General features: G+C 40.6%; 1 pseudogene; it reads right to left on the bottom strand.

Moving 5' to 3' along the window:
* Positions 1-12,615, bottom strand: part of LOC136142270 (transmembrane 9 superfamily member 2-like) — an 87,055-nt pseudogene that overhangs the window by 55,135 nt on the left and 19,305 nt on the right.

Below are 12,615 nucleotides of genomic sequence, written 5' to 3'. Positions count from 1 at the left end.
TTTAAAAAGGAATGCTCTGAATGCTGTACTGAGAACAGACTGTGAGAAGACAAGTCTGGCAGCAAGGAGACCAACTAGGTTTTTGCAACAATCCATGTGAGATATAACCATGTCTTGGACCAGCTGATAGTGGTGAAGGTGATGAGAAGTGGTGGATTCTGAAAATATTTAAAAAATAGAGCCACATGGGGAATTCACTGGCTGTCCAGTGGTTAAGACACAGGGCTTTCACTGCTGTGGACTCTGGTTCGATCCCTGGTCAGGGAACTAGGATCCTGCAAGCCGCGTGATGCAGCCAAAAAAAAAATTCAAGCCCATGATCTGCCACAGGGTTGGACTAGATATAGGGTATAAGTGAAGAATGATAAAGAGGAATCAAGGGCGATGCCTGAGCAACTAGAAGGATGTAGTTGCCATTTACTAAGATGCAGAAGACAACAGGAGAAGCAGATTTGAAGGGAAGATTAGAAGTTCTTTTGGGAACATGTTAAGTTGGAAATGCCTACTAGACATCCAAGTAGACGGGTCAAGTAAACAGCCAGATATACAAGTCTAGAGACCTAAGCGTCATTGAGGTATCTGACGCGATGAGACAGGGTAAGATCGCCAAGGTGTGAGTATAAATAAAGAAGAGGCAAAGCTCAAAGACTGAGTCCTGGGGCCCTCCGACATTAAGAGGTTGGAGAAATGAGGGAATTCCCTGGCTGTCCAGCGGTTAGGACTCCATGCCCTCACTGCCAAGGGCCCAGGTTCAGTCGGGGAACTAAAATCCCACAAGCTGTGTGGTGAGGCCAAAAATGAAAAAAAAATAGGTTGGAGAAATGAAAAGACTGATGAGCAACCAGTAAAACAGGAGAAAACCACGAAAGTGGTAACCCAAAAGCCAAAGGCAGCAGGTGTTTTAAGGAAAAAGAGATGATCAGTTATAGCAACCATCGGGGAAATTAACAAAGTACAGAACCTGAAAGAAAACACAAGACTCTAGACCCAGAAAACTATTAGGCCTAACTCACGTCTATGACCACGTCTATTGCCTAATTCTGAAAAAGATGAATTTTAACACAGTCTTTCTCAGGGGGCTCAGATGAATGAGCTTTACTGTGATTAGATAAAAGTTTTATTGCATGCATACATACGCTATTACTATGGGCAGTATAGAATAAATGCAGCTCTAGAAAGTGATTTTCTTGGCTTTTTTACTCTATCCGAGCCTGAGAATATGAGATGTGATTACAAGCATTAAATGTGATTTTCATATAGCTGATGAGATTAGCTTCCTGTATCATACTTTGTATGTTTACTACCTTTCTACCCAAATGACTTTCAACATGAGTAGCCATCCTGAGTCAGACCTCACAGCCCATCAACCTAAAATTCTGTTCCCAGATATCAGAAGTGACAGACACAAAGAAGCATGGGCGGTTGCTCTTGGTTAGTATTCCCTGGCCTCTCTTAGTAGCTCTATTTACCCCGTTATTCATAAATATGTCCTGATCCTTTTAATCCTTCTTTTATTTCCTGTCTGCAACACCTTATGAAATAAATCTTCAAAAGTTTTTAACGTAGCCACTAATTTAAAAAGAATATCTTTTTACTAAGATAAATCAGAGTTGGAAAGTACCAGTGTTCTTCATCTTTTGGGGTCTGTTTATCTAATGAAATGTACGGACGCCTTTGCCCAAAAACATACACATCAATAAAAACTGGGAACAGATACAGATAGTTTATAAACATGTAAAACAATGCTAAATATCACTCATAATAAACAAATAAAAATTAAAAATATTAAAAAAATAAAATAAAATAAAAATTGGGTTTGATGCATCAGTATCTATATTAAAAACTCCTAATTCAGCCCTCTCCTATTGCAGATGAGGAAATTTAAACCTATGAGAGATCAAGTTAACCTACCCATGGTCAAAAGCTTGGCACAGTACATTCTTGAACTATTCTTTCCCTTTGGCCATCAGCTGTGACAGATGGAACAACCTTGGCTAAAGTAAAATAGGCCAGTAGGCTTAAAAACAATGAAGTCTGATTCATGTCGATGAACTTAGGGTTGACTTCCAAAATGGAACCAGCAGAGATGAGACAAAAAACCAAATTCCTTGTTCTGTGTTCAGAAAACCATACCACACTTACCTCCTTTAATATACTTCACATAAGTTTCAAAGGATCACTTGTCCCATCCTAATATTTCAGGTTTTATAATATTTTGCCCATATGGATCATGATTTGATACACTGTGTGATATATTCCCCCCTGTCTCTTTTAATTGAAGAGTACTATTCTTATCCTGCAGTTTCAAAGAATCTTAAAGTTGGAACATTAAAGGTCACCTGTCCAGTCTCTTACCCAATACAGAATTGCCCTTTACAATTCATTAAGCACTCACTTACTAGGGACCAGACACTCACTTACTAGGGACCAGACATTAAGCACTCACTTACTAGAGACCACTCACTTACTAGGGACCAGACACTATGCTGGGTGCCTAATTATGAAATCTCAAAGAGCTGGGTCATCTAGGCTCTTCCTACAAACGTGTAGGGATTAACTACTCACTAATTCTTGAGGTTGCTTATTCAAATGTTAGAGAGCTCTAATTGCTAGCAGATTCTTCCTTATACCCAGCTGATACCAGCCTAATAGACTCCACTGGTACTAGAATTGTCCTCTGAAGAAACACAAATCTTAATCTAATCTCTTTGTCATATGGCAGCAACTAAAGAAGAGAGTTAAGATACCCTCAATAAGTCAATTCTCTTCCAGATCTGTCAGTTCTTCCTCACATTACATGTTATTCAGATGCTTACTATAGGTTAAATGGAATAAAATTGCCTATTTGATTTTTCTTTTTTTAATTTTTGGCTGTGTTGGGTCTCCATTGCTGCGTGCAGGCTTTCTTTAGTTGTGGTGAGCGGGGGCTACTCTTGTTGCAGAGCATGGGCTTCTCACTGCAGTGGTTTCTCTCATTGTGGAGCACAGGCTCTAGGTGCACGGGCTTCAGTAGTTGCAGCATGCGGGCTCAGTAGTTGTGGCACGCGGGCCCTAGAGCGCGCAGGCTTCAGTAGTTGTGGCACGTGGGCTCAGTAGTTGTGGCTCGTGGGCTCTAGAGCACAGGATCAGTAGTTGTGGCGCACGGGCTTAATTGCTCCGCAGCATGTGGGATCTTCCCGGAGCAGGGATGGAACCCGTGTCCCCTGCATTGGTAGGTGGATTCTTAACCACTGCACCACTAGGGAAGTCCCTGCCTATTTGATTTTTCAAACTTTATGTCTAAGGTTATATCACACATGTATCCTAAAGATAAAAATTCTGGTGAGCTCTTCTACATTTTGAATTAATTTTTAAATTAATGGAACTAATTAGAAAGAGATTCTATAATTACCTTTTGGGATCAAGTCTAGCAATAACCAATCTTACAATACCCCAATTTGTTTCACTTTCCCCGTGATATGTAATGGTAATATCGACATGGCTGAAGAGGTAGAAAGTATTACTTTTGTTGAATTCAGACTGCAGAAAGATAAAGAAATTTGAAAGAAGTTTGAACTTTTCCTACAAACTAAAAAATATAAAATCTAATCACGGAATGAAAATGGGATATGTTACTTCCAAAAAAATCAAGCTATAAATTAAGCATACTGAAGTGTAAATGTGTTTTTATAAGATAAAAACTGCAGCCCTGAGCATCTGGCCTAAAATTAAGATGTTAATTAATTCTACAGTTTTAAATAGTTGTTACAAAGGAATAATATTGCAAATGTAAAATTCACAAATGCATGCATCGCTGGATTTTTAACCACACAAAACTATGAAGTAATACAAATAAACTAATAAAGTGTTATCAGTACTTAAAGTTTAAGCCTATCAAGAGTTTGGGCTTGGGCTTCCCTGGTGGCGCAGTGGTTGAGGGTCTGCCTGCCGATGCAGGGGACACGGGTTCGTGCCCCGGTCCGGGAGGATCCCACATGCCGCGGAGCGGCTGGGCCCGTGAGCCATGGCCGCTGGGCCTGCGCGTCCAGAGCCTGTGCTCCGCAACGGGAGAGGCCACAACAGTGAGAGGCCCACGTACCGCAAAATGAGTTTGGGCTTTATTTATGGTAAAAGTAATGAAGCAAGAAAAAAGAGAAGGAAGATGTGTTTCAGAATGTTAACTGTGGAGCCTCTGGGTAGTGAGATTATAGGCAATAATTTTTCCTCTACTTCTTTAGATTTTTCTGTACTTATGAAATTTTGTATAATGAGGATATATCTACATTTATAATCAGAAGCATCAAACAGATAAAAACGGAGTGAAACTCTCTCTACCAGCCAAGTATTCATTAGTTCACTCTCTAGTAGCCACAACTATATCTGAAGATAATTATCTTAGTCAATTCTTCTTAAACTTGAAAGTTTATACAAATTGCCCAGGGATCTTGTTAAAATGCAGATTCTGACTTGCTGGGCCTAGGGTGAAGCCTGAGATTCTGTATGTCTAACAAGCTGATGCTCCTGGTCCTGGAACACACTTTGAGAACCAGTGGTTAAGGGAGAGTGAGGGACTATTTTTCCATAAGGATTTGGGGGGCAGTTTTTGTATAAGAGTTGTGATGGGTTGGACTGTGTCCCCCCCCCCCAAAAGACAGGCTTAAGTCCTAACCCACTGTACCTGTGAATGTGACCTTATTTGGAAATAGGGTCTCTGTAAGACAAAAATCAATTTAAGATGAATGAGGCCATTCGGGTGGGCTCTAATCCAATATAACCAGAGTCTTCATAAAAAGAGGAAAAGGCCATGTAGAAAGAGAAACACACAGGCAGAAGGCCATGTAAAGACAGAGGAGGAGAATGGAGGGATGCAGCCACAAGCCAAGGACTGCTGGCCATCACTAGAATCTAGGAGAGAGGCATGGAACAGATTCTCCCTCAGAGCCCTCAGAAGGAACAAGCACTTCTGCTGACACCTTCATCTCGGACTTCTAGTCTCCAAAACTCTGAGACAATAAATTTTTGTTGTTTTAAGACACCCATTTTGTGTACTTTGTTACAGCAGCCCTAGCAAACTAAGATAAGGGTTAACAATATGAACTTTGCAATCAGACAGCCATTTACTAGCTATATGATCACAGACAAGTCATTTAACCTCTTTGAGTCTCAGTTTCCCCTTTTTAAAATTGGGGACAATGATAGGATTGTCCATAAGATTTTTGAGAGGATTAAACAGAATAATGTATGTAAAGTACTTAGTGCAGTGCTTGGCATAGAAAGCCTAAATATTAGCTATTATGTCACCCAGGCCTTCAATCTTCAGAGAATGAGTACAAATCAGCCTTGTCAATTACCATGTTGAGTAATCTACAACATGCAGGACTCCTAGATTACGACGAATCTCAGAATTGAGAGTGATAGACCTGAAGGAAATTTAGAGATCATTTAGTACAGTGATGATAAAGAAGACAGTAGGAGTGATCCTGAGGCGGTGTATCAGAATCAGCTTGGGATGGAAAGTAAGTACTGCTCACCACAATACTGTCCATAGTTGCAAAAACCTAGAAACAACCAAAAATGTCTATCAGTACAGTTAAATGAAAGATGGTATAAACATACAGAGAAATAAAATGCAGCTAGTAGAGCATGTACTGGTACAGAGCTATGTGCGTGATACATACTAATAGAAGCAGCACAGCATAGGGGTTAAAGACTCCACAGTCAAACTGGCTAGGTTGAAAGCCCAGGAATGGCATGTGCTGGCCTGTGTGACCTTGGCCGAGTTGCTTAACCTCTCAGTGTCTTGGTTTCCGAACCTATACTGTAGAAATCATAACAGAGTGCTGTGAGGGTTAAATCTGCCCACGGAAAGCATTTCAACCACCGTCACGCATACTCAATCTGACAGATAAAGTGGTAACAAGGCCCTTCAGGATCTGAATCCCGTTTGTCTCTCCAGACTCATCTGCTGCCATAGCCTCTACTTATAATCTGAAAAATTACTAAAGAGAATTCTTTATTCTGTGCTCTCATAGCACTCAGCTCATATCTCTGCCACTTACCACATCAAATTGTACTCAGTGTATTTACATGTTTACATCCCCTAGTAAATTGTGTTCCCCAGTAGATCACAAGCCTATGAACTTTGTCTGGATCATTCATTCACTCAACAAATATTTTTGAACATCCACTATGTGTCAGGCACTTCTCAAATATATCCTCAGAGCTAATATCCAGTAGATGCTCAAAAAATATGAGGCAGTTTGGTATGGTACAAAGAGATCAAAATTTGGATCAAGAAACATTGGGATAGAATTCAGATTTTGCCACATACTATCTTTTGTACGTGAGTCTTTCTGGGCCTTAGTTTTCTTAGCTGTAAAATGGGGCTATCATCACTTAATTCATAAAATTGTTGAGGATTAAGTGAGAAATTATACAGAAAGACCTAGCACAGCACCTGGCACAGAGTAAGGAAGTCATTAAATGTTAGTTTCCTTCCTACTAGATATTAAAATTATGCTTTAAAACTTTAACTAGATTTCCAATTCCAATCTTATTTGGGCCAAATCTCCTGCTAAAAACTACAAATGATAAATATAACAAATATCTCCTTAAAAGAAACATGAGCATGGAATGTACAACACCAATAGTTAACCCTAATGTAAAGTATGGACTTCGGATGATTATGGTGTGATGGACCAATGTAGGTTCATCAGTTTTAACAAATGTCCAATTTTGGTGGAGGATGCTGAGAATGGGGGAGACTACGCATGGGTGGGGCAGGGGGTAGATGGGAAATCTCTGTACCTTCCTCTCAATTTTGCTGTGAACCTAAACCTGCTCTAAAAAGGTAAAGTCTTTAAAATTTAAAAAAGAAAAAAAGCAACATGAGGTGACAAGAAAGTAAGGAACTACCATGCCAAATTCTAAGGGAAAGTAGGAAGCCAGAGAGGGCAGCTGGGTAAGGGAGCACTGATGCTACTATTGCCCTGAGGTCACCTTCCGGGGTGGGCAAACTTGAACTTGGGTTTGGGTAGCTTCATGAGATGAGGAGGCGGGAACTCAGGGAAGGCCCTCCCAGGTGAAAAGGCTAATATGAGACCTTCTGCACATTAAGCTGAGACCACCCACCCCCTCCAAAAGTAACATCCTCAGGGTAAAGGTGAGCCAGAAGTGAACCTGCTCCTATAGTCCCAATGGACTACTGGGAAGAAGGCCTTGAAGCTAAACAGAACAAGGCAGAGGTGGGGGGAGAGAAATAAAACTGTCCTTAAAAAGTTGTGGCCACAGACCAGCCCTGATATAGATTTGCAGGCTGGATTCACATCATCATGGTGGCCCCAGAAAGTTCAAGTTATGAATTTGTTTTAAGGTGGTCCCAGACTGGTATTTCCCAAAGACTCCTTGTGGAAGTAAAGGAAAATCCTCTCTGGAGGAAAGTACTTCGACCCTAGGACTCAAAGAAACTCCACAAACAATCTTCGAGAACAATAAATATGTAGTCCAAAAAATGGAGCATACAAGGAAAAAAGGAATTATGAGCAAGAATCAGCAGAAACCAACTTGTAAAGAGTTCAGTTCCAGAAATGATCACAAGCAGATTTAAAATTAACCAAATTTAATATATTTTAAAGACATCAAATACAAGTGTGAAAGCATTTGCATGAAACAGAAAAGTACAAAATAATGACCTAGCAGATCTGAAGAACAAAACTTGTAGAAATGAGAAGATGATTACTGAAATTCTCTTCTCTTAAGAAAAGGAACAAGTGAAAAGAGAATTTATAGACTAGAAGATAGACCAGAAGAACATAGCACAGGAAAAAAGTGGAAAATACAGAAGGGAAGTTAACAGACATGGAGGAGGGGCTTTCCTGGTGGCACAGTGGTTAGGAATCTGCCTGCCAATGTAGGGGACATGGGTTCGAGCCTCGGTCCAGGAAGACCCCACATGTCACGTAGCAACTAAGTCCGTGTGCCACAATTACTGAGGCTGCACTCTAGAGCCCACAAGCCACAACTACTGAAGCCTGCGGGCCTAGAGCCTGTGCTCCGCAACAAGAGAAGCCACTGCAGTGAGAAGCCCACACACCGCAAGGAAGAGCAACCCCCTCTCAACGCAACTAGAGAAAGCCCATGCACAGCAACGAAGACCCAACAAAGCCAAAAATAATAAATAAAATAAATTTATTTTTAAAAAAAGCAAAAGAGAGACATGGAGGAGAAAATAACATTTAACATAGCTTTAATTGGAGTCTGAAAAGGAAAGAAAATATCTCACCACGGCTGAGAATTACAGAACTGATAAAAGGCACCAATCCAGGAAACTTAAGGAATTACAAACAGGATTAAAAACAAAGCAAAACAGGGACTTCCCTGGTGGTGCAGTGGTTAAGAATCCACCTGCCAATGCAGGGGACGCGGGTTTGAGCCCTGGTCCAGGAAGATCCCACATGCCACAGAGCAACTAAGCCCGTGTGCCACAACTACTGAGACTGCGCTCTAGAGCCCACAAGCCACAACTACTGAGCCCATGTGCCACAACTACTGAAGCCCATACACCTAGAGTCCGTGCTCCACAACAAGAGAAGCCACTACAATGAGAAGCCCGCGCACCGCAACGAAGAGTAGCCCCCGCTCACCACAACTAGAGAAAAGCCCGCACGCAGCAATGAAGACCCAATGCAGCCAAAAATTAATTAAATAATTAATTTTTTTAAAAAAAAAGCAAAACAAAAATCCATGACCAGACACAGAATCATGAAACTGCATAACACCCCCTAAAGAAAGAAGTGACTGGGAGTTCCCTGGTGGCCTACTGGTTAGGATTCTGGGCTTTCACTGCCTCGGCCAGAGTTCAACCCCTGGTCGGGGAACTGAAATCCCACAAGCTGTGTGGCACAGCCAAAAAAAACTGTGACTAATAAGTAGGTATAAATGAAAGGACTATAACAGAAATACAAACCTTAAATATTAGAAGAATTACAACAATAAAAATGTAGACCACATAAAGACTTTTCAAATAAATATTATATTTCATGGAATCTAAAATGCCATCACTTATAAAACATCGTTACAGACTTCCCTGGTGGCACAGTGGCTAGGAATCTGCCTGCCAGTGCAGGGGACACGGGTTCCAGCCCCGGTCCGGGAAAATCCCACATGCCACAGAGCAACTAAGCCCATGTGCCACAACTACTGAGCCTGCGCTCTAGAGCCCGCGAGCCACAGCTACTGAGCCCACATGCCACAACTACCGAAGCCCGCACGCCTAGAGCCCGTGCTCCGCAACAAGAGAAGCCACCGCAATGAGAAGCCCATGCACTGCAACGAAGAGTAGCCCCCGCTCACCACAACTAGAGAAAGGCTGCACACAGCAAGGAAGACCCAATGTAGCCAAAAATAAATTAATTAAGTAAATAATTTTTTAAAATTTTTTTTAAAAATCATTATTTTATGTACTGCTAAAAAGAAACACTGTCAATTAACCTTTAACATGCCATCAACCGGAAGACACATCTTGATTTCATAAATGTTAAAATATGGGGAAACATGAGTCTGAGAATCAATAAAATGTGAAATATCAAAATAGTAAAGAAAATGTAATAAAACAGAACTGAAAGCAAATGTCATATCAATACATGTAAATGGGCTTAACTCACCTATTAAGAGGAAAAGATTTTTCAGAAGATACCACAAAGCAAAACTCAACATGTTGTATAAAAGAGACACATCTAAAAGAGTCTGAAAAGTTAAAAATGAAAGGATAGGCAAAGTTACACGAAGCAAACGTATGCAAAAAGAAAGCAAGAGAGCTGGACTTCCTCCTCCAGACATGATTGAATAACATGAGGCTAGATTTACTCTTTCAACTTAAACAACTTTTTCAAATGGGTAAAATATGCGAAACAACAGTTTTCAGACCTTGGACAACAAAGAACATTAAAAGAGTGATCACCCAGAGATGGGGAAGCCTCACGCTTCCTTCCCTGAGAGGATTTCCAGGTTGTGGTGCAGGGAAAGGGTACTCAAGCAGAGCCCTGCAATCTCTCCCAGTTGAGAAGACAAAGTTCAAAGTCCAGAGAGGCCAAGGGGGCTAGATTTTGTGGGGCAGATTACCAGAGAGAGGAGAGCCGCACAGAGATTTCTGGAGATAGGCAAGGGGTCTCTTTCATCAGAGTATTGTAGTGCAGGCATGTAAGGCATGCCAGTTACTGATTTATTGCCTCTCATCCCCAAATTTATGCTCTTTGACCTCTGTGAAAATTATCTGGGCCCTTTCAATATTTTAAATAGTTCTCCTTCGCAACCTGACACTGAATGAAGCTTTATCAGTAGAGGGCGCTGGATAGACACTGCAAGAGAAAAGGGTTTTGTTTCCTGGTTGATGAATGCTCACTCTGCAGCTCCTGTTTCTTCAGCCTCAGAAACCTCTAAGGAATTAATGGATCCACTTATCATAGTAAAAGAGAGAAACAAAAGACATCAGGTGGAGGGGGGTGAATAGGCAGAGTACAGAAGATTTTTAGGGCAGTGAAACTACTCTGTATGATATTATAACAATGAATACATGTCATTATACATTTGTCCAAACCCATAAAACGTACAATACCAAGAGTGAACCCTAATGTAAACTATGGACTTTGGGTGATAATGGTGTATCAATGAAGATTCATCAATTGTAACAAATGTGCCACATTCTGGTGATATCACGCGCCTCCTGATGAAAGAACACATCACTACTTTATCTTGCCAAAGAGATCAAACCTGAATCTAATCAAGCCGCTGGATCCATCTACCAATTTGAAGGAATCAGGGACAGAGGAAAATGCACCATTGTTTGGATGAATAATAAAGGAATGGACAAATGGATAGAAAGGTGACAAATCAAACACAGAAAATGCTAATTATAGAATCTAGGTGCTGGGTTTATAAGTGTCCACTATATAATTCATTCAACTGTTTGTGCATTTGAAAATGCTCACAAAAAACACTGAAAAAAGATACATAAAATGATCAAGTCTAAACTATAGCATCTAGGGATGTAGACCTGGGTGACAAAACCATAAAAGAAACTCAAGGAAGTGATTAGGGTAAAACTTAGGATAGTGGTTATTTTAGGGGAAGGAAGAGTGTTGTAACTGGGTAGGGACACATGGATACCTTCTGGGGTGGCTGGCCAAATTCTATTTCTTTTTTTTTTTTTGGCGGTACGTGGGCCTCTCACTCTTGTGACCTCTCCCGTTGCAGAGCACAGGCTCCGGACGCGCAGGCTCAGTGGCCATGGCTCACGGGCCCAGCCGCTCCGCGGCATGTGGGATCTTCCCGGACTGGGGCACGAACCCGTGTCCCCTGCATCGGCAGGTGGACTCTCAACCACTGCGCCACCAGGGAAGCCCCAAATTCTATTTCTTGATCTGGCTGGGGTTTACAAAGGTGTTCCCCTTATAACGATTCATTACACTTTATATTTGTTCTGTATGGCTTTCTGTATCTGTATTTTACAACGAAAAGGTTTTTTTTTAAGTCCATATCCTTTGACCCAGCAATTACACTTATATGAATTTATCCTAAGGTCATAATTAGAAAAGAGTACACAGAGGTTTGCACAATAATAACTATCATTTACTGAGTGCCTACTATGTGTCAGACACTGCTCCAAGAACTTTACAAGTCTTATCCTATTTATCCTCACAACAATCCTATGTGATATATACTACCCTTATTCCCATTTTACAGATGAGACTCAGAGAGGTAAAAGAATGTTCACTGCAGCACCATTAATAACAAAAATTGAAAACAGCTAATCATGATGGAATGGATAAAAAATTACAATCCATCCATACAATGGAATAGTATGAAACTATTAAAAAGTATAATCATTTTCTTGTTCTTGTATTGCCTCTCTCCATATATATGTGTGTGTATATATACATAATATACAAAATGAACATGGAAAGAAGTCCATTATAAACTTGTAAGTAAAGACAAAGGAGCAGATTACAAACATATATATATTACAATCTCACTTAGATTAAGAAATTACATATACATAAAAAGAATCTATTAAAATTGAAGAGGATTATATGAAGACTGCACTTCATACTCTTTATACCTCTGTGTTGTATGAGGGTTTTACAAACATGTATTACTTTTTTCCCCCTTTTTTTTGGCCACAGTGCACGGCATGCAGGGATCCTAGTTCCCCAGCCAGGGATGGAACCTGGGCCCCCTGCAGTGGAAGCTCAGAGCCCCAACCAGTGGACCACCAGGGAAGTCCCCAAACAGGTATTACTTTTGTAATCATCGTGGTGGTGTTCGTACAATGCTAGTGTACTTAATGAATTTTAAACTTTTTATTGATAAGACAACCATATTTGCCACTTTGATTCTAAATACCTAATTCAGCAGTTCTCAAACTTTTTTAGTCTCAGGACTCCTACTCTTAAAAATTATGAAAAACCCTAAAGAGTTTTTGTTTATGAGGGTTATATCTACCCACAGTGATCAAATTAGAACTTAAAATGCGAAAATTTTAAAACACAAGTGTACAGAAGCACACATTCCATTAGCCTTTAGAGTGATGACATCATCACACTTCACATAGCTTCTGGAAAATTCCACTGTACACTCATG

The sequence above is a fragment of the Phocoena phocoena genome, chromosome X (assembly GCF_963924675.1).
Source record: "Phocoena phocoena chromosome X, mPhoPho1.1, whole genome shotgun sequence".
Classification (NCBI taxonomy): Eukaryota; Metazoa; Chordata; class Mammalia; order Artiodactyla; family Phocoenidae; genus Phocoena; species Phocoena phocoena.
This window is presented reverse-complemented; position numbering and strand designations above follow the sequence as displayed.